Raw genomic sequence first — 25,542 nt, 5'->3', positions numbered from 1 at the left:
CATATCATGGATGGAACATGGGGTTAGCAAACAGTGCTGAAACAAACATGGCTATATGGAACTGAGGCCTCAATCCTGCCATTTGAGCCATGCATGTGTAGGGGTCTCCTGTGCAGATCAGCTTACAGAAACTGGGCCTAAGATAAGTATGTTCTACATTCTGATATACCATTAATGACAGCTGGGGGAAGGCTTCTCTTAGGTGAAAGGCTGCTTTCCTCCTGATAGGGGAAGCAAGCAGACTAACAGACTGTTTGGGGAAGGACTGGCACCCAGAGGCCAGCATAATGAGGCAACATCCCAGAGAGGGACGGGAGAGGTATTCCTTTTGTGTTTTACAAACTTGTTTCTTTCTGTCTGGATGAAAATTACTCCTGGAGTCTACCCCAATGCCCATCTTGTAAATACCAAAGAATTAAAAACTCAAGTGAGGAATAAAAACTCTCCAGAGTGGGACTGATTTACTCCAGGTCCCCACCACCAGAAGGGTAAACACCAAGTGTGGTGAGGTGAAGAAGGTGCCTTGCCACACCACTTAATATTTCATGTAAGGTAGAGCTCTCTGCTATGTGTGATTTGGAGTATGGACCAGAGTTGTAGATCCTGTTTCTTTTTCTGGAACTAATTCACTGAGTGATACTGGGAAATTTTCTATCTTGAGGACTTACATTTAGACCTCTAAATCTATATTCAGACACCAAAATAAGGATCCTGATTCTCTCCCCCCCGCCCCCTATCTCTGCTGAAAAATGGACTTCAGTTCCATGGATTTCACATTGGACACCCAGGTTTGAAATGTTATGGTCATCCCCTCTGTACTGCCATTTCACTGTCTGTAAATTGACTACACATAACACTTGGTACTTTTATAGAGGAGTTAGAAAGATTCATTATTTATATAGTGCTTAGTGATCCATCTACAAAAGGCACTGCACAAGTACAAAGGACTCATAATAAAACGATTTCCTGTTGTCTTATATCTCAGGTTTGTAAAACTAGACTGTAGAGAAGCAAGGACTCATCCAGTGAGGCACTTCCTGCTGGTTGTCCAGGGAATTAGCTCTTCAGCCTCAGAGACACCCTCTGTCAGGAGATGTCTCACCTACCACTGGCCCCATGTCCCTCCCAGACCTCAGTGCCCCTATACCTTGGGTGCTGCCCCCTGACAGTACTCCCACAGATATGGGTCTCCCCTCCCTGGGAAACCCCAAACCCTCTATCCCCACCTCACCTCACTCTATGGCTACTGCCAGTCACCATCTAGGCCCCATTCACTGGGGCGGACTGCAGTGTATAAGCCATTAATCACTGGCAAAGTAGGGTTTGGACCTACTGCCTTTGCCTAACCCCTGGGCTACAGCCTCTGCAACCCCAGTACTTGGTTTGGCCTTGCACAGGGCCTGCAACCTGAGGAGTTGCTAGGCAGGAGCTCCCCAGGTCCTCTTCTTTCCCCAGCCCTGCTCTGTTGCCTACACCCACAGCTCCCAGGCAGCTAGGTCCTTCTCCCTCTGAAGCTGGAGGGAGAATGTATCTAGCTCCTGAATCATAGCCCTTTTATCAGGGCCAGCTGAGATCTGATTGGGGCGTGGCCCCGCTGTGGCTGCTTCCCCAGTCAGCCTAGCTTTTAGCTGGCAGCCCCAGCCCTCTCCCAGGGCTGGCTGTAACCCTTTCCAGACCAGGGAACGAGTGACCACCCCGCTACATAGACCTTTCCTGCTTCTGAGATTTTATTACAAAAGAATTCTGATCACCTTACTCATGATGTAGTGATTCAAATGTGTGAAATTAATTTTCAAACTCAACTGGCAGCTGGGTTTAAAATCTACAGAAACAGACACTGTGGATACAGAAAGTTGACAGTAATTTTCTAGCCTAGTGTACCAATACATTTGCTTCTAAGGGTTTATTGTCAATCAGTTGATTACAGCGTTGTGTTGGAATTTGAAAGATTAGTACAATCAGGCATGCTAGAATTTAGTAAATAGTAAATCTATCATGAACTGGAATGATAATGAAACAAAAATCTTCCAGTTACAAAGAGGAAAAGATAGAATGTCTCAGAAGGCAAACAAGGACTACTTCTTTGAATCTATTATTACAATGCGGAAAGGATCCTTACCTGTCAACAAATTGGTGGTAGTAATTTATTTTATGTTGCTGGGAGGGATTTGTTATGTAAAATAAATCAAGGAAGAACAAGCGCACTAATCTTCAGTCTTGCAAGCTGCTGTGCTAACGTGTGGCAGGGTAAGTAGCAGCACTTGCCTTTCTGACCCCAGAGTAGTCATGAAATGTAGTTGCCTGAAATGTGCATGAACTCTAGCCATTGGCCAGATGGTGTAGCTAACAGAAGGAACAAAATGCTGTAGCTTGTACTCCATAAAGCCTGCTTTATTCACTATAAGCTTTGGCTCCCAGTTCAACTATGTTTCTCATTGTGAAGAGCTTTTATTATGGTCATTTGTTAAAATACTTGTGGCCTGATTAAAAAATAGCCATATTTCACTAATCCATCCAAGCAGCTTTTTTCCTTTTTCAAAGTTGTTTTAATTTTTTTTTAATGGTTTTCCTTTGGATTATGCATATTTCATGTACACAGCACAGACCATTAAGAAATCATTTGGTTTAAAAACAAACAAACAAACATGTAAGGCTTGATCTATTTGACTTTTCGTTGACTTGTTGCTCTGTCTCAGGGAAATAGGAAATAGTGTTTTCCTAACTACTTCTCTCCCATAGATAAAACACTGAGAAGAGGAATGTTAGGAAATTCAGTTAGGAAGCGCTATGACTTTCTACCTTACAGAATTCCTTTTCCATGCTGTCTTCAGGGACATGGATTTATGGACCGTTGGCAGGGCAGAAAAAGTGTGTCGCATTAGAGACCAAAGATTTATGGGAAAATCCGGAACCATTCCCAAGCAGAATAGGATAGAGACAGATAATGAAAATGGTTAGAAGCATAGAAAGGTTTCCATATGAAGAGAGATTGAAAAGACTGGGATGCCTTACTTCTGTGAGGAGACAAACAAGAAAAGATATGATAAGGGCATAAAAATAATGATGTAGAGATCGTAAATTGAGTTTTCCTATTTATTCTTACTCTTAATAGGAGAACAAAAGAATTTTGGAAACATTTTAAAATTATGCATAATTAACCTTAGAAACTCATTATTATGAGATATCATTGAGGCCCAGAGCTTAGCAGAATTAAAAAAAACACACCCCAGTTAGACATTTATGGATAATGAGGTCATCTACAAATCCAGTCAGATCTACTAACTGGTACAGGTAGGAAGTAACGTCCCTAATAAGAAGCTATTTCATAATTGCCCACAAAGGATTTCTTGTATTTTCCATTGAAGGGTCACTGGAGATAAAAGGTTGGCCTATAACAACTATTGGTTTGTGCTGGTGGCTATTCCTGTACTCTAAGGCCTGGTCTACACTACGAGTTTAGGTCGAATTTAGCAGCGCTAAATTGAATTAACCCTGCACCCGCCCACACAACAAAGCCATTTACTTCGACATAAAGGGCTCTTAAAATCGATTTCTGTACTCCTCCCCGACGAGGGGAGTAGCACTGAAATCGACATTGCCCGTTCGAATTAGGATTAGTGTGGATGCAATTCGACGGTATTGGCCTCGGGGAGCTATCCCACAGTGCACCATTGTGACCACCCTGGCTAGCAATCTGAATTTGGATGCACTGGCCAGGTAGACAGGAAAAGCCCCGGTCCCCGCTACAAGCTGGGGACCGACTGGCCAAGCAGCAGTTCTGCAGAAAAGGATCTGGGGATTACAGTGGATGAGAAGCTGGATATGAGTCAGCAGTGTGCCCTCATTGCCAAGAAGGCCAACGGCATATTGGGCTGTATTAGTAGGAGCATTGCCAGGAGATCGAGGGAAGTGATTGCTCCCCACTATTCGGCACCGATGAAGCCACACCTGGAGTATTGTGTCCAGTTTTGGTCCCCCCATTACAGAAGGGATGTGGACAAATTGGAGAAAGTCCAGCGGAGAGCAATGGAAATTATTAGGGGGCTGGGGCACATGACTTATGAGGAGAGGCTGAGGGAACTGGGGTTATTTAGTCTGGAGAAGAGAAGAGTGAGGGAAGATTTGATAGCAGCTTTCAACCACTTGAAGGGGAATTCAAAAGACAATGGAGCTAGGCTGTTCTTAGTAGTGGCAGATGACAGAACAAGAAGCTATGGTCTCAAGTTGCAGGTGCGGAGGTCTAGGTTGGATATTAGGAAACACTATTTCACTAGGAGGATGGTGAAACACTGGAATGGGTTACCTAGGGAGGTGGTGGAATCTCCATCCTTAGAGGTTTTCAAGGCCTGGCTTGACAAAGCCTTGGCTGAGATGGTTTAGTTGGGGATTGGTCCTGCTTTGAGCAGTGGATTGGACTAGATGACCTCGTGAGGTCTCTTCCAACCCTAATATTCTATGATTCTACTTATTTTTCAAAGGCTTATACCTGTAACTAAGTCAAATCAAAACCAATTTCCTTTAGAAAAATGAAAGGCACTGCTCCTCAGTGCAGGTTATTGCCATAACAAAGTTCAACTTTCAATTAGTTGCTTTTTTCAGCTATCGGGCTGTTCAAGAAAAATCACAAGTGGAATTTTATAATGGGAAATGTGTATTCCCTCCCCTGCCACACACACACTGTTGTCAGTTGATTTAAGTTTATGTTTTGGTCAAACTATTAAAAATCATCTGTGGGCAGAAACTAACCATGGGACATTTCATCCTGATTCAAACCTCAACACTGATGAAAAAAAAAATGAACAAGGAAAACGTAAACTAACATGACTGCTGCCATACCCCCTATAATTAAACAGACCTTTATGAAAAGCACAGTGTACAATTAGAAAGAAAATATAAGAACATAAATTGCTGAGAACTCATTAAATGACTTGGGGATTAGAGTAAGTGGTTTTATGACAATAACAGACATGAAATGTAATTAAGGCAAATGTTGCTATTAAAGAACATGAAGTATAGATAGTAGGGTTGGGCAAATAAGTAATATAATTATGCACACACTTGAATTTAGGGGCTTGAAATGAGGACTGGACTCAAACATTGTGAGTGTTGTGGTCTATTTATGGCAGGGGGTAAACTGAATTAAAATCAATAGTAATAATCTCTCAAACTCTACCCACAAACCCACCTTCATCCACTGCACAAGCCAAATTAAGATGTCAAGATAAGATTCCACACCCTATAGATCTTCAGATCAACTTCCTTTCTCTGTCTCGATCAGCAGTGAAATAGTTAAGGTTACCATTAAAATATCATCATTAGCCTTGAGAGTTAGCAGCCCCTTGAAATGACTAGGTGCACTCCACAATCTCTGAAGTGTCAGGCAGACAACACTTTAGGCCTGCATCCACAAGAGGGACTTAGGCAGTGTGAAGCTCAGGTCACAGTGCTAAACTTTTAGGTGCCTAGAAAATCACAGGACCACGGCTGCAATTCACACAGTCCAAATTTGGTGCCAAAGCTTCCTGTACAATGGATAGGGAGAAACAAATGCCTTAGAATACAGTCCACAAGGGGCTGCCTAAGCTAGCCAGTGGGCTATGCTGATAAGAGGGGTGTGTGCTAAACCCTGCTTGTCTCACTGAGCTAGGCACCTAAGTCTGGGCTGGAGGGAGGTGCTTACCTCTGCTGGTGATCCACAAACCAAGGGAGGGTAGATGCATCTCCATCTAACACGCATGCAGGGATCGATCTGGTACATGTGCTCAGAGGCTGTCTAACTCCACACAAAACACTGGTGGGGAGGTGGATGGTGACACCCCTTATAACCTTTAGCCCATTGGTTAGAGTACTTACCTAGGATATGGGAGATACCCCGTTCAAGTCCCCCTGATCCTGATGAGAATAGATTTGAGGAGGGATATGCTATGACTCAGATGAGTACCCTAACCAGTAGACTATGGAAAAGTCTGATGTGGGGCTCTCTCTATCCTATTGAAGTTATTCTACTTTAATTAACTATTAAGTAGGCCAGAAAGCCTGAAAATAAATTTATAGCCCAGGAGACTCCTCTTCAAATCCCTTCTCCTGAGACAGAGTGGGAACTTGAAGTGGTTACCTCCTGTATGCTGGCCAAGTGCTCTAAACCAGTGCTTCTTAAAGTTGGGCCGCCACTTGTTCAGGGAAAGCCCCTGGTGGTCTGGGCCAGTTCGTTTACCTGTTGCGTCCGCAGGTTCGTCCGATCGTGGCTCCCACTGGCCGCGGTTCGCTGTTCCAGGCCAATGGGGGCTGCAGGAAGTGGCGTGGGCCGAGGGATGTGCTGGCCACCCTTCCTGCAGCCCCCATTGGCCTGGAGCGATGAACTGCAGCCAGTGGAAGCTGCGATCAGCCGAACCTGTGGATGCGGCCGGTAAACAAACTGGCCTGGCCCACCAGGGGCTTTCCCTGAACAAGCGGCAGACCAGCTTTGAGAAGCACTGCTCTAAACAGTGGACTAAAGCTTATAAAGGAGTGCCTTCCCAGGCTTTTTTGTGTGGAGTTATGCATCCTCTAAGTATGACTACTGGATTGGGCCCTCCCTGTGCATTAGGCTTCTTCATTTGTAGATCACTTTGGGGCTTAGGTGGGAAATAGGCTTCTGAATGCTTATAGTGAGGCAGTGGTACGCATGCCCAGATGCAGAAACATAGGTGGCTGAGGAACTCTTGCAAAAACATAGGTGCCAAATGAGTTTAGGATCTTACAGGGTTAGGCAGCACCTGTTTAGTTCCATGAGTTTCATGATCACAGTAGTGCCTAAAAACAGGACTTAGGGGCTTAAGTACCTTTGTGGATCTAGGCCTTAGGTCCCATTTTTAAAGTTACCTTTTAATCTCAGGTGCTAGACACTTCACTTTTAAAAAGTGAAAGAGAGCAGTCTCCAGAAAAATACCAATTTGCCAAAATGTTGTGAACTGTCTAACTCTGGTTTAGGGCTGAAAAAAGAAATACCCATTCTAGGCTGATTGTTTTGTTTTGAGAGGTTGGTGTGACAGCACCTACATTTAGCAGCAGCCCTCCCTTCTTCTGGCCAGCCACCAGCATTTAAAAATCATGAGTTGGGACCTCCCAAAAATCATGAGGGTTTTTTGTTTGTTATTAGTTTTCATTTATTCATTTTTATGTACAACAAATTTGGGTTTCTTCTTTCATATTTTCTGTGGTTTGAACCTTTAGGGTACACTCTAATTGCGTTTTCAAGCTTTCCTCTGCTACCATGAGAAATACAAACCTACTATTTTTTAATTAAAACTAAAATTTTCACATAATCACAAGCCAGAGAAGACAGAGTTGGCAATACTGCAAAGCAAGCTTGCTTTGCCAAACTTCCACAACTTTTGGGAAGTAGTTTACAGGCTCACAAATATGAGGTCTAGATTTTCAAAAGTGGCTCACTTTTGGGATGCTGAACACCGTACTCCTTAGAGGGCCCTGACTTTCAGAGAGCGGATGCTGAACACTTTGTGATTATCAGGCCCTTTAAGATGTCTAATGTTGGGCTCCCAAAATCATTCATTATTTTGTAAATGTAGGCCTCAGTTTTTCTGTTGTTCACCTATTCCCAAATTACAGTAATCAGTATAGATATGAACTTTGATGTATAGACTTTTATTTATTTTCAAAATGTACTTAAATTATCATTAAGGACAAGTGTTCTAATGGTGTCCTGACCACTATGTTGCCAGCTTAGCAGGTTGAAGACAGCCCATGAAGATGAATCTTTCAAGTTTATTGTATAAAATGAGGGGGTTCTTTAAAATTAAACTTGAAAGTGCAGCATTCATAACATAGGCAGAAAAACTGCTCTCAAATCCTTCCAGAATTATTTCTTAATCCAGTACGCAGCTAAGCTTCAAGGCAAGGCAAACCAAAAACTCTACAATTGCTTACAAAGTGAATAATATCTGTTAGCTTGAATCTGGTGCAATAATTGCTAAAACACTCATTTGAATACCTTTGAATCCATATACATTTGCATAAAAAACAATCTATATTCTCAAAAAAAAAATGAAGCATGGGAACACATTTCAGAACACAAAGCATATGGTGAAATAAATTAGGACCCACAAAGTAGCTTCTGTAAGTAGGTTCCTTTGAATACTCTGAAAAATTGTCTACAAACTTAGACCCATCAATCCACCAAATTAGGCACCCACGCTACCAGCATTTGCAAATCATTTTTCAACATTATTACTACGATTCTTGACATTGTGCAGTGCATATTTTTTTCTCCACTGGTTCACAAGGAGTCTTGAGAGTGTGTTTTTAATGGCGTGCTGCAAAGGGATGTTATAAAAGTTATTTCCTCCCTGTTGAGTAAAAGCTTAGGCACAAACTCTTTTGTCTATGCGAACATGGTTATTCTGACTTATTATTCAAACTGACGCTCTTTTCTCAAACTACAGTATTAGGAACATTTGCCCCCAGGGTGTAAACCAAAGCCTGCTGAACTCAAATGGAGTCTTGCCATTGATTTCAATGGTCTTTGGATTAGGCTCCTAATTTAGTAAATCCTTATATGACCACCCAACAATAGGATCTTTGGAGAAAAATATAAATCAAGCTAAATCTAATTTTCAAATATCAGAACCAATCTTGCATCCCACTTCACAGTGTAGTAATAGGAGAAGCTACATGTAAATCACCTTTCTTAAAAATACCTTTTTCTTTCCATGGGCAGAAACTGCTTCAATAGTCATATGTATTTGAGGGATGAAAATAAAAAACTCTGGTAAAGTAAGGAGCCAAGGCCAGCTGTATGTAATAAAGTTGCAATTCCACTAACATTTCCTAGTGACATCAAAATAAAGCATGAAACTACATGGGTTGTTCATATACATTGTTTAATGTCTCAGAACATTAAATTAGTATTATGGATTTAATTCAATTTGTGTACATTTCAGGGCACTATATTGTCACAGGCCAGCTGACCATTTAAGGAGAACTGGCCTCAGCCTTGCCTATGAGTTAGTAATTATCTCCTAGCTGATCAAGATCTGGTGTCTCAATTACAGTTAGCGATGCCAGCTGTGAAAGGGTCAGAGTGGGTTACATAAATGGGAGAGGAGACCTCAATTAGGGGAGAGACTCAGAAGAGAAGAATAAGAGGTATTCTGTTTATGTGGGAAAAGTCTGGTGAAGGTGGGTAGGAAAGAGTCATAGGGAGCAGGTCAGTTTTCTGTAGCAGGCCCTGGAATATGGCCTGTAATAAGTAAGGTGCTTCTCTAGGAGAAGCTGTTAAAGTTCATAGTGAGGTGAAGTAGTGGAGAAACTTGTTATAAAGAAGCTTCTCCAGAAACAAAACTGGAAAGGCAGTGCTTAGTCAAAAGAGCAAGTAAAGGACTCTGAGAGTGGGGTTGGAGCAGATAATGTCTCATTTGCTTGACATGGGTATAAATCTTTTTTGTTTGGCAGTTGGTATGGATTCCTTACATGAATTTTTGTTTTCTCAGGAATGGGGAGATGTGACTTGGCCAGAAGGCTGGGCTGTGGAAGGCATAGCTAGAGGCAGACTGTCTTGGGCTCAGAAGAGCTCAACAGAGGGTGTCCTGGATGAAGCTTCCTGTGATGCCATGCTTGTATGTTGGGGGTACTACCATAGTAAGTGGAACTGCTTACGTCAGTGTTGTTCAGTGATGTCCTATGTATTTAACCTCCACCAGTGTAATATCCAAAAATATCCCCTTACTGTTCATGTGAGTTAGAGCTGCTGAAACATTGTGAAGCTCTTTATAACCTTATGGTGCAAGGTGTTAATTGCTTGTCAACTAGGGGTCTGATGTAACTTTTTTCCAGATTGTCATTAAGAAAACACTTTCTCTGGTGCCCTGAGGTTCCTTTGTATAGAAAAGCAGTTATACTCGGAGGGCTGCTGATCAGGCTTGCTTTGGAAGACTGTGTGGTTCCAGAGGAGATGCTGTGAGTGAGAGGACCTTCCCAGGTGTAAACCTCAGGCACTGGGACAGGGAGAGGACTGCTAAGAGCTGTAAATTGGTGAGAGATCCTAGAAAGACAGAGGCACAAGGAAGCTGTTTATTGGCAAAGGGCAATGATGTCTTACCTGAGGTTTTTGCAAAAAGACAGTTGCCTGTATGCAGTTTACTATCTCTGTGGAACCCCTAGAGTAGGAGGTTAATGCAAACTCTCCAGCTCCATTTAGGGCCCCCCCCCAAAAAACCCTTGTGACAAGATCCCCAGAGGAGAGAGGGTCATTGTTTGTTTACTATCTGTTAGAGAAGGTGAAGGTAAAAAATCTGAGCTATGTAAAGAAATGTCTGACCTGCCCAGCATTTGTGGCTCTGGATCTAAGACTGATGAACTTGTGACCATGGGGGAAACCCAGTTGTGGCTTTTGAAGGACTAAAACCTACCAGAGCCCTAGGTTGGAGTTGGGGGTTGATGTCTGGTAAGCTTTTAAGCATGCATGTAGGTTCTTATTATTTTTTGTTTTTCCTTTTCCTTCTCTTCTCTCCTCTTCCCCCCACGTAATGCTTTTTTACCTTTTAGAATAGATGTACATCCTTTGAAGGAGTTGTGTTGTAACTTCTAACTGTGGGCAATACATTGGTCACAGACCTTGGAGAGCTAGCAAAGCACAGGTGCTGGCCTTTTAGACAATCTCATTTGCTGGGGATACTATGGTATAAGGCACAGAGCGGTGCAGCTTTAAAATCCTTAGTCAGGAGGAAGTGAGATGTAGGTCTCTGCCCAAGAGATGTGCCAGCTGGGAGTCACTCCTAAAGTTGGAGCCCTGGGTGGACCACAGATGGGGGATTACAGGTTCAGTTACCTTGAGACTGTGAAGTTGACAGTCATTTTGCTCAGAATCTTAGATATTGACTGCAAGTTTATTTTCAGAGGAAAATTGTCTGAAGGCATTAACGTTTTATAGGACCTATTTCAGTCTAAGACCATTCAGAGAAACAAGTGTTTGTTCATTTATAAATGACTTCTATGCTCTCAGAGTATAAATATTAAAAGCATTAATCCTGATGGATGGTCCCATAAACTTGAGAATGCAGGCTCAAAACACATTCCTTGTTTTCCTTTCTCTGTTTAGTCTAATTTGCATTCAATAGACTATAAACCCTCTCTATTTGTCCTCTTATTCATGTCTTGCTGTTATTTTTAACTCTTAAGTGTCAGCAGCTCTGGCTTGAAAAGTTGTTGTCACCTGTATTCCCTTTCATTGTTAGGAGCCAACTTCACATTTGGTTGGCTTATTTATCTAATGGCATGTAGGGTTCTTCACTGAAATATATAAATCATCCTAACTGATTTGTGCTTTGTCACCCTCTGAAACTTGAGCCTGATTTTATTAATCCATAAGTGAAAATATATTAAGTAGGAATCGATAAGGAATAATTGAGCTGAATAGTCTTTAATAGGCATAGTTGTCTTCAGAAAACATGCTAACTGTTAACAGTAAAATGGGGAAGAAGCTTTTGAAATTGTCATTCAAAAGTCATATTCCAATTTCATACAATAAATTCTATTTAATCCACATTATAATGTAAAATATTAAAAGTAGGCCCCCTATCCTATAGATATTTTTTACAGATAAAAGCCTATATTTTCTATTATGTGCTATAGTTAAAAAAGAAAACACATGACTCTCTTCTGTTCATGGTAGTGTTTCTGCCTAAAACACTATCCTTGAGAAATGTTATGCTGTGTATAGTCCATACACCCTCTTTTTGTATGAACCACTGAATCATACAAGCAAGATATTTCCAATTGTTCAGAGCTAATGAAGACTGTTCTGTTTAAAAATGGAATGACTTTTCATGTCTTTGAAGACATCATTCAGAGAACTCGTGTGTGTGTGTGTTTATAGTTAGGAAGCACAATGAAAATGCTAAGAAGTTCTTGGGTTCAAAAAGAAAATGGTACTACAAAAAATCTTTGGAATTACTTTCAATTTATTTTACTAAAAGACTAAAATTTTAAGCATCTTAGATCTTGTATATTTAATGCTCATGGTACAGCAGCATGAAACTGCTTGCAGTACTGTGTAATGTTAAAGTAAGAAAGCAAAAAGCTGTATGTCTGCAATGTGATTTTATGCTGAGGTGTACAGGAACGTTTTGATGCCAGTTGTGCGTAACAAAAAAACATTGAGGGAATGTGTGTGGGGGGAGGGAGGAACACTTAGTCTTGAGACATTTCTATAGTACTAATTGCTCAGAGTACATTGGTACCAGGATATTAAGTACAAGGCTCTGATAGTAATTCTGGATTTATGCCATTGTAACTTGGTAAAAGCCTGCTTTCAGTTTATTTCTGGTGCAACTCATTGGTTTTTAGCAGAGCTCCACCACATGAGTTTGGCCCAGCATTCCTAAAAATAGCAAATGTGTTCTACACTCCGTTCACTAGGCCTGTGTAGATCTGGAATCCATCCACTGAAGTGTGAGGGTCTTTATTTGAAGCTGGGGGGGAACCCTCCTGTGTTCTTCCAAGTCAACTATAGCCTGTTAATACCTATTTCAACAGGCTATTCCTGTTCCAGAGACCAGCCCAGAGCATTGTATTTGTAAGTAGTCCTGTGCCATGAGTATCCTGTCTTGTACCTTCCATTGTACATTATGGTCTAGGATAAGCAGGTACTGTCTCTCTGGTAGGGTGCTGAAGGGTGAGTGCAGCATCTTCATAGTTAAGAAGAATGGTGCATCTCTTGGCAAACTATGAATCCATTCCTATTGGATGAGCACCAGGCTGCGCTACTCTTTCTCCAATCCTCTCCCTCCCCCAGGATACCTGAGCAGCTGCAGCATGGTGCCTGAAAAGCCTATTAGGGTCCAGAACACAATGTGGCAGTACAGATGTCAACTTATTCATGAGGAGGCAAACTCTGCCCCTCCTATGCTACCAACAGGTCTGGGGAAGGAAGTGGGGAGAGGAGATGTTTAATTTTTTTGCCCATCCACATGAAGTCAAGTGTAAACAAGTATTTCTCCACACAGCCAAACTGTGGAACTCTTTGCCAAAGGATGTTGTGAAGGCCAAGACTATAACAGCGTTCAAAAAAGAACTAGATAAATTCATGGAGGATAGGTCCCTCAATGATTAGCCAGGAGGAGCAGAGATGGTGTCCTTAGCCTCTGTTTGCCAGAAGATGGAAATGGGTGATGGAATGGATCACTTGATTGCCTATTTTAGTTATTCCCTCTGGGACACTTGGCTGGATGGACCTTTGGTCTGGCCCAATATGGATGCTCTTATGTTAACTTGGCCTTAGAAAAATATCTGACATCTGTAGAACACCTTTCATCTGGGGTTCTCCTAAAATGATCTTTGTGAAATGCTCTGTGTGGACAAAATAAAACACTGAAGGTTCAGTAACTTCTGGACAAAACATGTCACCATGAGTCTGTGGCAGAGCTGCCATGCTAACATTTGGCTTCCTATGCTGCTACTCTTGTCTTTTAGTAGCATTAATCCCACTGTAGTTCTAAAATCTGATGGATCGTAAAATGATACCTTGCAATAATGTTGTATCATTGAGCCCAAGCATCACAAAAGATCTCCCATGCTGGGCTTAACTGGGCTTTATATAAAGGCACTCTTTGCCATTTTAGTATTGTTGGACTTTAATTATTTCCCTGGTGTAGGGGAAAAGCATATTTTGATTACAAGTAAAATACATTTTGCATCCTAATTTCATTTATACAATCTTTTAATTTAAATGGGTATATATTGGTAGGGAAGACTTCTATTCCCCTGGCATACTTATGATTCTATTTTAATTCAATTTAATACCATTCATTGAAGTTAAGGAAGTATCCCATAATTAGACAGGATTAAAACTGTCACCAGCTAGAAGGGAAGGACCAAATGAAAATTTTCTTTTACTGAGATTTGGCTTATAGCTTCACCAGAAGATCAAAGAAAGCAGACACATTTATGGTTCTTAAGGTCACATCTGCCTTTGCATCTGACTTCTGTTTTTTAACTTCAGATGTTGCAGTGGGTGCCCTTTTGACATGAATCATCTTTCTAAGCACCACAAGTTGAAGGAATTAAATGTGAATTTTTGTTGAAAATATTTAACTGCTTTGTAGGAGTAACAGTTGCCTGACAAATTAACTTAATGTTACTGTAGTACAATATTATACAGATGAGGTTTTATAATAGAACAAACTTATTGTAAACTTTTTTCTGTCTGGTATTTATCTTACTAGACTATAGAACTCAATCTTCTACATTCAGTCATCTTAATAGCATATTACTATACAAATATATCACTTGAAATCAATGGGACTTCATACAGACCATTTATGCCACTTAAAGTGAGTTAAAGATGGCAGAATCTGCCCAGTAATGTTGAGCTCCCATCTTCAGGTCTGTGCTTTCAAAAAGACTTGAGTATCTAAACACAGCATTTACTTATGCTAAAATCTGCAAATGTGGTTTCCTGCAGTCAGGCACATCAATAAGTGACCTGGTCATCAAAGCTACCTCTGAAAATAAGCCTCCAAACTTGGGTACCTGAAAACTGAGGCCACTGACGTGGGTCTAGCAAACAGGAGTGGTTAAGTGTATATCTGTTTGTGGTATACTTGCTGCTTGACAGCACACTATCTTTCAATCTGTTTGGGGGACCCTGTGTGTGCTGAGCCTAGCAGCCTCCTAAGCACGACAGCTTCTTAATGAGGCTGTGATCCCTAAGTCTTTTAGCACCCATCAACCCTTAACTAGGGGGTGGGGCTTCTCAGAGAGATGGCTTTAAAAAGCCCACTCCTAAGCAACCAGAGAAGCTAGCAAACAGGGGAGTTTTGAGAGGGAGTTTATGGGGTGGGGGGGGTGAGCAGGGGCTAGAACTCAACATTCTTTAAACTTAAACCCAAAACACCCCCTTAATATAAACAAAGGAACCAGTTGCAGGAGTAAAAAGAGAATGCAGGCAGAACTCCAGCAACAAAGTGGGGACTACCCAGTTTATTGCACCCAAGGCAACATGTATGATTACTTGCCCTACAGGCAGGTGGTGTATGTGTGCATTTGATGCAAGGAGCTTCCGGCCCTCGGACCATGTGTGGGCTTTGAAGACCATAGTGGCTGAACTGGGAGTTGAGGGAGACAGGGGTACGTAGATGAGACTTTCTGGGACACAGTAGAACAGTCCTGCCTCTGGTCTGATAGCCTCTGTGCTGTTGAGGAGGATGAAAGTCCCAGGGAAGGAGAGCATGTAACTGGAGTAGAGGGGAAACAATCCCATATTTGGGACCTTATTTCCAGATATTGTGGTACCCTCTCCCCCTAAGGATACTTCTCCAGGGGAGGGAACTCTAGCTATTAGACAGGTATTAATAATGGGAGATTCAATCATTATGAAACATAACTGGGTTTGCGATGACCGGGAGAACCGGGGGGTGACTTGCCTGCCTGGTGTAAAGGTTACAGGTCTCTTGAGACATCTAGATTTGTGTAGTGCTGGGGAGTAGCTGGTGGTTATGGTACATGTAGGTACCAATGATATAGGGAAAGATAGGAGAGAGGTCCTGGAGGCCAAATCCAGGCTGCTAGGTAAGAGATGGAAGTCCAGGACCTCCATGGTAGCATTCTCTGAGATGCTCCCAGTTCCATGCGCAGGGCCAGTTAGATGAGCAGAACTGTAGAGTCTCAATTAATGGATGAGACAATGGTGTAGGGAGGAGGCGTTTAGATTTATTAGGAACTGGGGACACTTTTTTGGGAAAGGGGGAACCTATACAGGAAGGATGGGCTCCACCTAAACCAAAATGGAACCAGATTGCCACTTAACATTAAAAAGGTTGTAGAACAGCTTTAAACTAAAGGCTGCAGGGAAGCCGACAGGTGTGGAGGAGCACATGGTTCAGACATCCCTTGGGGAGGATCTATGAATAGAGCATCTCTGTCCTAGTGAGGATGGAAAATGATAATACTGGCAGGACCTGATCGGAAACAGTCAAATAAGAGTTCCATTCAATTACATCATGTAATGGCAGACAGCTAAAAGGAGACAAGTTTTTAAAGTGCTTAAATACCAATCCTAGAAGTCTAAATAATAAAATGGATGAACTACAGTGCCTTGTATTAAATGAGGATATTGATAACAGAAATTTGGTGGAATGAGGCTAATCGATGGGTACAGAACAGGTCATGCTGGTAGGGGAGTGGCATGTGAAAAGCATAGAATCAAATGAAGTAAAAATCATAAATGAATCAAACTGTACCATAGAATCTCTATGGATAGAAATTCTATGCTCTAATGTAGCAGTAGGGATATATTACTAACCACCTTATCAGAATGTGAAATGCTCAGGGAGATTAGAGGCTATTCAAATAAATTCAATAATAGGGGATTTCAATTATCCGCATTGACTGGGTACGTCACCTCAGGATGGGATGCAAAGAAAGTTTCTTGGCACCTTAAATGACTGCTGCTTGGAGCAGCTGGTCCTGGAACCCACCAGAGGAGAGGTAATTCTTGATTTAGTCCTAAATGGAGCACAAGATCTAGTCCAAGAGGTGAATATAGCTGGACTGCTTGGTAATAGTGACAATAATATAATTAAATTTAATAACCCTGTAGCAGGGAAAAACACCACAGGGGCCCAACACTATAGCATTTAATTTCAGAAAGGGGAACTTCACAAACATGAAGTTAGTTTAAACAAATTAAAGAGTACAGTGCCAAATGTGAAATCTCTACAAGCTGCATGGAAACTTTTTAAAGACCCCATAATAGAAGCTCAACTTAAATGTATACCCCAAATTAAAAAACATAATGGCTAAACAACAAAGTAAAAAGCAGTGAGAGGCAAAAAGGCATCCTTTAAAAAATGGAAGTTAAATCCTAGTGAGGAAAATAGAAAGGTGCATAAACACTGGCAAATGAAGTGTAAAAAATACAATTAGGAAGGCCAAAAAAGAATCTGAAGAACAGTTAGCCAAACACTCAAAGTAATAACTTTTTTAACTACATCAGAAGCAGGAAGTCTGCTAAACAACCAGTGGGGCCACTGGACCATGAGGTGCTAAAGGAGCACTCAAGGAAGATAAGGCCATTGAGGAGAAACTAAATGAATTATTTGCATTGGTCTTCACAGCTGAGGATGTGAGTGAGGGAGATTCCCAAACCTGGGCCATTCTTTTTAGGTGACGGATCTGAGGAACTGTCCCAGATTGAGGTGTCATTAGAAACAAACTGATAAATTAAACAGCAATAAGTACCATCTGTTCCTGGTGATTCACCCAAGAGTCCTGAAGGAACTCAAATGTGAAATTGCAGGACTACTAACTGTAGTCTGTAACCTATCATTTAAATCAGCTTCTGTACCAGATGGAGGCACAGGTGCATGGAGGATAGCTAAGGTGACTCCAATTTTTAAAAAGGGCTCCAGAGGTGATCCCAACAATTACAGGCCTGTAAGCCTGACTTCAGTACCTGGAAAACTGGTTGAAACTATAACAATGAACAATATTAGACACAGATGAAAATAATTTGTTGAGGAAGAGTCAACAGGGTTTTGGTAAAGGGAAATCATTCTCACCAACCTACTAGAATTCTTTAAGGGGGTCAACAAGCATGTGGACCAAGGGGATCCAGTGGATATAGTGTATTTAGATTTTCAGAAAGCCTTTGACGAGGTCCCTCACCAAAGGCTCTTAGGGCTTGGCTACACTTACAAGTTGCAGCGCTGGTGGAGGCTTTCCAGCGCTGCAATTACACCCCGTCCACACTTGCAGGGCACAACCAGCGCTGCAACTCCCTGGTTGCAGCGCTGGCTGAAAACCCGTCAGGGTTGGGGTATAAGGAGTGCAGCGCTGGTGATCCAGCGCTGCTCAGCAGGTGTGGACACTCACCAGCGCTTTAATTGTCCTCCAGGGAATAAGGAGTTATCCCAGAATTCCTGTTCAGCCACTCTGCTCATCAGTTTGCACTCTACTGCTCTTGCCTCAGGTGACCCACCCTTTAAATGCCCCAGAAATTTTAAAAATCTCCTTCCTGTTTGCTGCAGCCAGGTGTGTGTGGAGTGCAATCAGTTAATCTTTACAGGTGACCATGCCTCCACACGGCAAACGAGCCCCAGCATGGAGCACTGGCGAATTGCAGGACCTCATTAGTGTTTGGGGGGAGGAAGCTGTGCAGTCCCAGCTGCGCTCCAGCTGTAGGAATTACGATATCTTTGAGCAGGTATCAAGGTCCATGCTGGATAGGGGCCATGATCGGGATGCACTACAATGCAGGGTGAAAGTTAAAGAGCTGCGGAGTGCCTATTACAAAGCCCGTGAGGGTAATCGCCGATCCGGAGCTGCCCCCACGACCTGCCGTTTTTACAGGGAGATGGACGCGATACTTGGGGGTGACCCCACTGCCAATCCCAGGACCACGATGGACACTTCTGAGCTGGGTGGGGGACAGGAGGCGGGGGGGGGAGGAATACGCGAGTGACACCCCAGAGTCCCTTGAGGCATGCAGCCAGGAGCTCTTCTCAAGCCAGGAGGAAAGTACCCAATCGCAGCAGCCAGCAGTTGCAGAAGGACAAGCAGAGCAGCGGGTTACCGGTAAGCGGCTTTTATTTTCTGGGTGGAAATGTTTCTGGAGAGGAAGGGGGGTTCGGGCTGTATGCATGCCAGCCTAGATGTGGAATAGCCCATTGATGTGGTCTATCACGTCGCGGTAATCGTCTGTAGTTATCTCAGCAAAAGTTTCAACCCCCATCACCATGCAGTTTATGCACCCTGAAGTGCAGGATTCATTGCACAGCACTCCAGACAGGACGTATGCAAACTTGTGACTGTGCAGTTCACCAACCCACACCCCTGCCCTCTTGTGTTCATGAAATGTTGTGTTTCTGTCTGTCAAGGAAGATTTTTTCTTTTCAATAAAACAATTCTTGGCTTTGAAAACAGTCTTTATTATAGCAGATAGTGAAAGATACCTTAGCCCAGTAAAGAAAGAGGCACTGCAAATCATTTTAGGGATAATAGAATAACAGTGTTGTCAGAGTCTATCCTCACTTGAAACTGGGCGGTTTCAAAGTGAGGACCCGCATGTCTTCCCCCCACCCCAAAATCCTAGGGTAGGTCTCCCCTTCGGCTGCCACCACCCGGTCAATTCCGTGGGCCGGGACACCCCTGTTTCCCCCCTTGGGAACACAGATCAATTCACAGAGGAGGAACCTCCCCCCTCTTCCCTCTCTCCAGCCTGCTCCGGAGACAGAGATGCCTGGATTCAAACGCCTTGAATCTCTACACACAGGGAAGCAGCCCACTTCCCCCTCCCCTTCCCCTGAATTTCCCCAAGGGAAGGAATTAACCAAGTCCAAAGAAAAGAAAAGAATTTATTAAGAGAACAAAAGAAAATACAGAATCTCTATGAATCCAAGCTGGGCACTCATAGGGTATACCCTTGCTAAGTTCTGGAGAGAATCCTCTTTCTCAGTACAACCAGTACAAGCAGAATTAAGAATAATCAATAACAAACACACAGAATTGCAAACATAGGATTATTAGATAAGGACACAAAGTATCTTTCTAATACTATCTTGACTAGAAGAAATTAGTTCAGAAAGGTGGAACTTGTAGGGACTTGATTAACTCGTCTGGTCTCTTGAACTCCAAACGGCCAAAGACAAAGACCCCCCCAAACAGAGAGAAAAAGTTCCCTCCTAGGAGTTTCAAAATCTCTTCCCTGATTGGTCCTCCGGTCAGGTGCCCACCAGTACTATGCTTTAACCCTTTACTAACTATTCATGACACGCCCCCCAAATCATCACAGTGGGATCCACTGGCGGCGATTTCCTCCTAGAACTGTAAAACAACCAGAGTAATAAAACACATGCACTATTACATCGACTACTAAGCATGAAAACATATTAAGAACAGTTTTTAGCCACTTGATTCTGGGAAACTTTCACGAGAGAGTGCATCAGCAACTTTGTTGGAAGCTCCTGAAATGTGTTGAATGTCAAAGTCAAAGTCTTGGAGAGCTAAGCTCCAGCGGAGAAGTTTCTTGTTGTTTCCCTTGTTGGTGTGAAGCCACTTTAGCGCAGCATGGTCAGTTTGTAGCTGGAACTGCCGGCCCCAAACGTATGGGCGTAGCTTTTCCAAGGCATACACAATGGCGTAACATTCTTTTTCACTGATGGACCAGTGGCTTTCCCTCTCAGACAGTTTCTTGCTGAGAAACACGACAGGATGGAAGTTGTGATCCGGTCCTTCCTGCATTAGTACCGCTCCTACCCCACGTTCAGATGCCTCGGTGGTAACTAGGAAGGGTTTGTCAAAGTCTGGGGCCCTTAATACAGGGTCCGACATGAGCATCGCCTTAAGCTGGGTAAAGGCTTTCTGACACTCATCAGTCCACTTAACTGCATTTGGCTGGGTTTTCCTGGTCAGATCAGTTAGTGGGGCAGCGATTTGGCTGTAGTGTGGTACAAATCGCCTGTAATATCCGGCCAAACCTAAGAAGGATTGGACCTGTTTCTTTGACCTTGGGACAGGCCACTGTTGGATAGCCTCCACCTTGGCCTGTAGGGGGTTGATGGTTCCTTGACCCACCTGGTGTCCTAGGTAAGTCACTCTGTTTTGGCCTATTTGACACTTTTTGGCCTTAACAGTTAGTCCTGCCTGCCTGATGCGCTCCAAAACCATTTTCAAATGTTCTAGGTGTTCGGGCCATGAATCAGAAAAAATGGCCACATCATCGAGGTATGCAACTGCACAGTCTTCCAATCCTGCTAGTAGACCATCCACCAGCCTTTGGAAGGTGGCAGGTGCATTCCGCAGTCCGAACGGAAGCACAGTAAACTCATACACCCCTGCATGGGTGATGAAGGCAGATTTTTCCCTGGTGGGTTCATCTAGTGGTACCTGCCAGTATCCCTTGGTTAAATCAATGGTAGAGATGAACTGGGCACGTCCCAACTTTTCCAATAGCTCATCAGTGCGTGGCATTGGATAGTTGTCTGGACGAGTTACAGCATTTAGCTTACGGTAGTCCACACAAAATCGTATTTTCCCATCTGGTTTGGGAACCAGAACCACTGGAGATGCCCATGCACTGGTAGAAGGGCGGATGATACCCATCTCCAACATGTTGTCAATCTCCTGTTTAATAGCAACTTTGGCATGAGGTGACACCCGGTAGGGTGGTGTTCTAATCGGGTGAGCATTACCTGTGTCAATGGAGTGGTAGGTTTGCTCAGTCCGTCCTGGGATGGCTGAGAACAAGGGCGTGAAGTGAGTGCACAGCTCCTTGAGCTGTTGCCGCTGCAGACGTTGCAGGGTTGTGGAGAGGGTCACCTCTTCCACACCACCATTTCTTTTACCTTCGTAGTAGACACCTTCAGGCCACTCGGTGTCATCTCCTTCCTGAACTGTAAAGTGACAGACCTGTAATTCTCTGGGATAAAAGGGCTTTAGAGAGTTAACATGAAACACTTTAGGCTTTAAAGAGGAATCAGGGAATGTTATGAGGTAGTTAACAGCTCCCAGGCGCTCCTGGACCATGTATGGTCCTTCCCAGGACGCTTCCATCTTATGGGCCTGTTGCGCCTTCAAGACCATGACCTGGTCTCCTACCTTGAAGGACCGCTCCTTGGCATGTCAATCATACCAGACCTTTTGCTCCGCTTGAGCATCTCTTAAGTTCTCTCGAGCAAGGGCCCAAGAGTCTCGGAGGGTGTTTTGAAGGTTGCTTACAAAGTCCAGAATGTTAGTCCCTGGAGGAGGTGTAAACCCCTCCCATTGCTGCTTTACCAGCTGTAATGGCCCCTTAACCTCATGGCCATACACCAGCTCGAATGGTGAGAATCCTAAACTGGGATGTGGAACAGCCCTGTAGGCAAACAGCAACTGCTGTAACACTAGATCCCAATTATTGGAGTGTTCATTGACGAATTTGCGGATCATGGCCCCCAAAGTTCCATTGAACCTTTCCACTAGGCCATTAGTTTGGTGATGGTATGGGGTGGCAACCAAGTGATGCACCCCATGAGTTTCCCACAGGTCTTTCATGGTCCCTGATAGGAAATTTGTTCCCGAATCTGTAAGAATTTCAGAGGGCCAACCCACCCTGGTAAAAATGTCAGTTAAGGCCTGGCACACAGTGTTAGCCCTGGTGTTGCCTAGAGCTACTGCTTCCGGCCATCTGGTAGCAAAGTCCACAAAAGTCAGTATGTACTGTTTTCCTCTGGGGGTCTTTTTTGGGAAAGGACCCATAATATCCACAGCTACTCGCTGAAATGGGACCTCAATTATGGGAAGTGGCTGGAGAGGGGCCTTGACCTGGTCTTGAGGTTTTCCTACCTTTTGGCATACCTCACAAGACCGCACATACTTGGCAACGTCCTTGCCCATCCCCTCCCACTCGAAGGACCTTCCCAACCTGTCTTTGCTTCGGTTCACCCCAGCATGGCCACTGGGATGATCATGGGCTAAGCTTAAGAGCTTTTCCCGGTACTTCGTCGGAACTAGCAACCGTTTTTGAGGATGCCAGCCCTCCTGGTGTCCACCAGAAAGACATTCCTTGTATAAAAGTCCTTTCTCCACAACGAACCGGGATCGGGTAGTAGAGCTGAGAGGCGGTGGGTTGCTGCGTGCCGCCGCCCATGCTTTCTTGAGGCTGTCATCGGCTTCCTGCTCTGCTTGGAACTGTTCCCTTGAGGCGGGAGACACCAGTTCCTCTGGGAGCGATGTGGTTGTTTCCGTTGACTGTGAACCGCTCTCCGCTGGTACACAAGGCGTCATTTCAGGCTCCGGCTGAGCCTCTTGGGTAGGGTTGTCTGCTGGTTTTTCCAGTTCAGGCCCGTTGTCGCCCTCTGGCGGTGGAGTTGTAATAGCTGGCGCCGGTGCTGGCGCTGGGTGCCCTTCCAGTTCCGGTTCTGGGACTGGATGAACTATGGCTGCTGTCGGTGTTGGCCTGGGATCCGGTTCCACCACCTCTGTCTGGGTCTCTGGTAACACAGACGGGGTCTTGGTGGATGGCTCAGGAACAGGGATGGGTGCAGCAGCTCGTCTGGCTTGGCTTCGTGTAACCACTCCCTCTGTTTCTGGCGGCTCAACGTGATGGGCCAAGTGGTTGCCCAGAATCATGGGGACAGAATAATTGTCATAGACAGCAAAAGTCCACGTCCCTGACCAGCCCTTGTACTGGACAGGTAAACGCACTGTAGGTAATGTTACAGGTTTTGACATGAAGGGGCGAACTGTCACTTTGGTTTTCGGGTTGATGAATTTGGGGTCCACAAAGGTTCGGTGGATAGCTGACACATGTGCTGCAGTGTCTCTCCATGCGATAACTTCCTTTCCGTCCACTCTCAAAGTTTCCCTAAAGCATACAGGTATTTGAGAGATATCTACTTCCGGGTTTCCTTGGTGTGCAGGTGCAAGGAGTTGGACCCGGTTCAGGTTCTTTGGGCATTTGGCTCTGATATGCCCCAATTCATTGCATTGAAAACATCGCCCACTTGATGGGTCACCGGTTTGTGTTGGTCTACTGGAGACTGGTGAGGTAGAGTGTGACTGTCCTTGGGTTGTAGGTGTGGGTTTGATTGGTCCTCAACGGTAAGGTTTAGTGTCGGTGTGTACCTTGTGGGATTCGCTCCCCTTGGCAGCAGTTTTCTTGTTCAGTGTAACTGCCATCCATTGGGCTCCAATCTCCCCTGCCTCAGTGATATTTTTTGGTTTTCCATCTCGTATGTAGCGTGTAATGTCCTCAGGAACACCATCCAAGAACTGCTCCATCATTATCAGGAGGCTTAGCTCGTCCATGGTTGTAACATTGGCTCCTGATAACCAGGAAGAATAATGCTTGTCAATGTAGGAGGCGTGTTTTGGAAATGACTCCTCTGGTGTCCATTTCTGGTCTCTGAAACGCTGACGGGCGTGATCAGGGGTTATGCCCATCCTGTATTTGGCTTTGGTTAAAAACAGTTTATAGTCGTTCATGTTGTCCCTAGGCATTTCAGTTGCCACCTGTAACAAGTCTCCGCAGAGCTGTGACCTCAGCTCTACCATGTATTGGTCTTCAGGGATCTTGTACCCAAGGCAGACCCTTTCAAAGTTTTCTAAGAAGGCCTCAACATCTTCACCTGCCCTGTAGGCGGGAAATTTTCTCCGAGAAGGTTGATCAGTAGGTTGAAGAGGGAGTGGATTGGTTGGGTGATTCTGCTTAAGCCTTTCTAATTCCAGTTCTTTGTCTTTCAACTCCAGTTGTCTTTTGTGCTCAGCCTCTTTGGCTTGTATTATCTCCATTTCTCTCTTGTGATCAGCCTCTTTGGCTTTTTCTTTCATTTCAATCTCCTTGAGTTTTAATTGTAATTCCATGTCTTGTAATTGCAGTTCTTTGTGTCTTGTTTCCAGTTTAGATGCGGCCTTGGCACTCATTGTGTCTGTGTCCTGGCGCTGGCCACACCCCTCTGCAGTCCGTGAACTGTTTGTGGTGTTTGACAGTCCCTAACCCTGGCTATGATAACTTGAGTACAGAAAGATAAAGCAATCCTCTGTATAGCAAACTGTGGTTTGTGTAATGTTACTGCTTTGTACTGAGAAAGAGGGAAAGAGTAAAAAAAAATTCCTGTCTCCCTCTGCTCTGAGTTGCTGTACTCAGCAGCCCAGCTGAAAGGCTGCTGCTAACAATACCCCTGAGAAAAATCTGATCTATTTCCTCAGGGATCTGTGTTCTCCTGTCTCCTGATCCTTTCAAAAGACACAGGGAGAAAAAAAAACCTGGCTGGAGGGTTTCTCTCTCCCCCCCCCAAACCTGTTTTTCCTGTTGGATGGGAATGAACTTTGGCGAGCCCTTCCCCCCACCTCAGGAATCCTGAGTGGTACCTCGTATCACAATGGACGCAAGTACCGCTCCACAGGAGGGCTTTGTAACAGAAAGCCCTGCAAAAAACTGAAAATACTTCTAACCCTGAAACTGCCTCAGAGTGCCTCTGGTAGAAAAGCCTTGCCTCTCTCTCTGGGTCCGAAACACCACTGCCACCATGTCAGAGTCTACCCTCACTTGAAACTGGGCGGTTTCAAAGTGAGGACCCGCATGTCTTCCCCCCACCCCAAAATCCTAGGGTAGGTCTCCCCTTCGGCTGCCACCACCCGGTCAATTCCGTGGGCCGGGACACCCCTGTTTCCCCCCTTGGGAACACAGATCAATTCACAGAGGAGGAACCTCCCCCCTCTTCCCTCTCTCCAGCCTGCTCCGGAGACAGAGATGCCTGGATTCAAACGCCTTGAATCTCTACACACAGGGAAGCAGCCCACTTCCCCCTCCCCTTCCCCTGAATTTCCCCAAGGGAAGGAATTAACCAAGTCCAAAGAAAAGAAAAGAATTTATTAAGAGAACAAAAGAAAATACAGAATCTCTATGAATCCAAGCTGGGCACTCATAGGGTATACCCTTGCTAAGTTCTGGAGAGAATCCTCTCTCTTTCTCAGTACAACCAGTACAAGCAGAATTAAGAATAATCAATAACAAACACACAGAATTGCAAACATAGGATTATTAGATAAGGACACAAAGTATCTTTC

At 44.0% G+C, this 25,542-nt stretch overlaps 1 long non-coding RNA gene across 1 annotated transcript in view; it reads left to right on the top strand.

Annotated features, from left to right (window-relative positions):
- Window positions 1–9,123: 9,123 nt before the first annotated feature.
- Window positions 9,124–25,542, top strand: part of LOC123376637 — a 36,543-nt gene continuing 20,124 nt past the window's right edge. The window contains exons 1-2 of the long non-coding RNA XR_006581863.1: window positions 9,124–9,144; window positions 9,489–9,636. This is a non-coding gene — a long non-coding RNA (uncharacterized LOC123376637). The remainder of the gene's footprint in view (window positions 9,145–9,488; window positions 9,637–25,542) is intronic.

The sequence above is a fragment of the Mauremys mutica genome, chromosome 8 (genome assembly GCF_020497125.1).
Source record: "Mauremys mutica isolate MM-2020 ecotype Southern chromosome 8, ASM2049712v1, whole genome shotgun sequence".
NCBI lineage: Eukaryota > Metazoa > Chordata > Testudines > Geoemydidae > Mauremys > Mauremys mutica.
The sequence above is the reverse complement of the archived record's forward strand: the minus strand, read 5'-3'. Positions and strand labels throughout refer to the sequence as shown.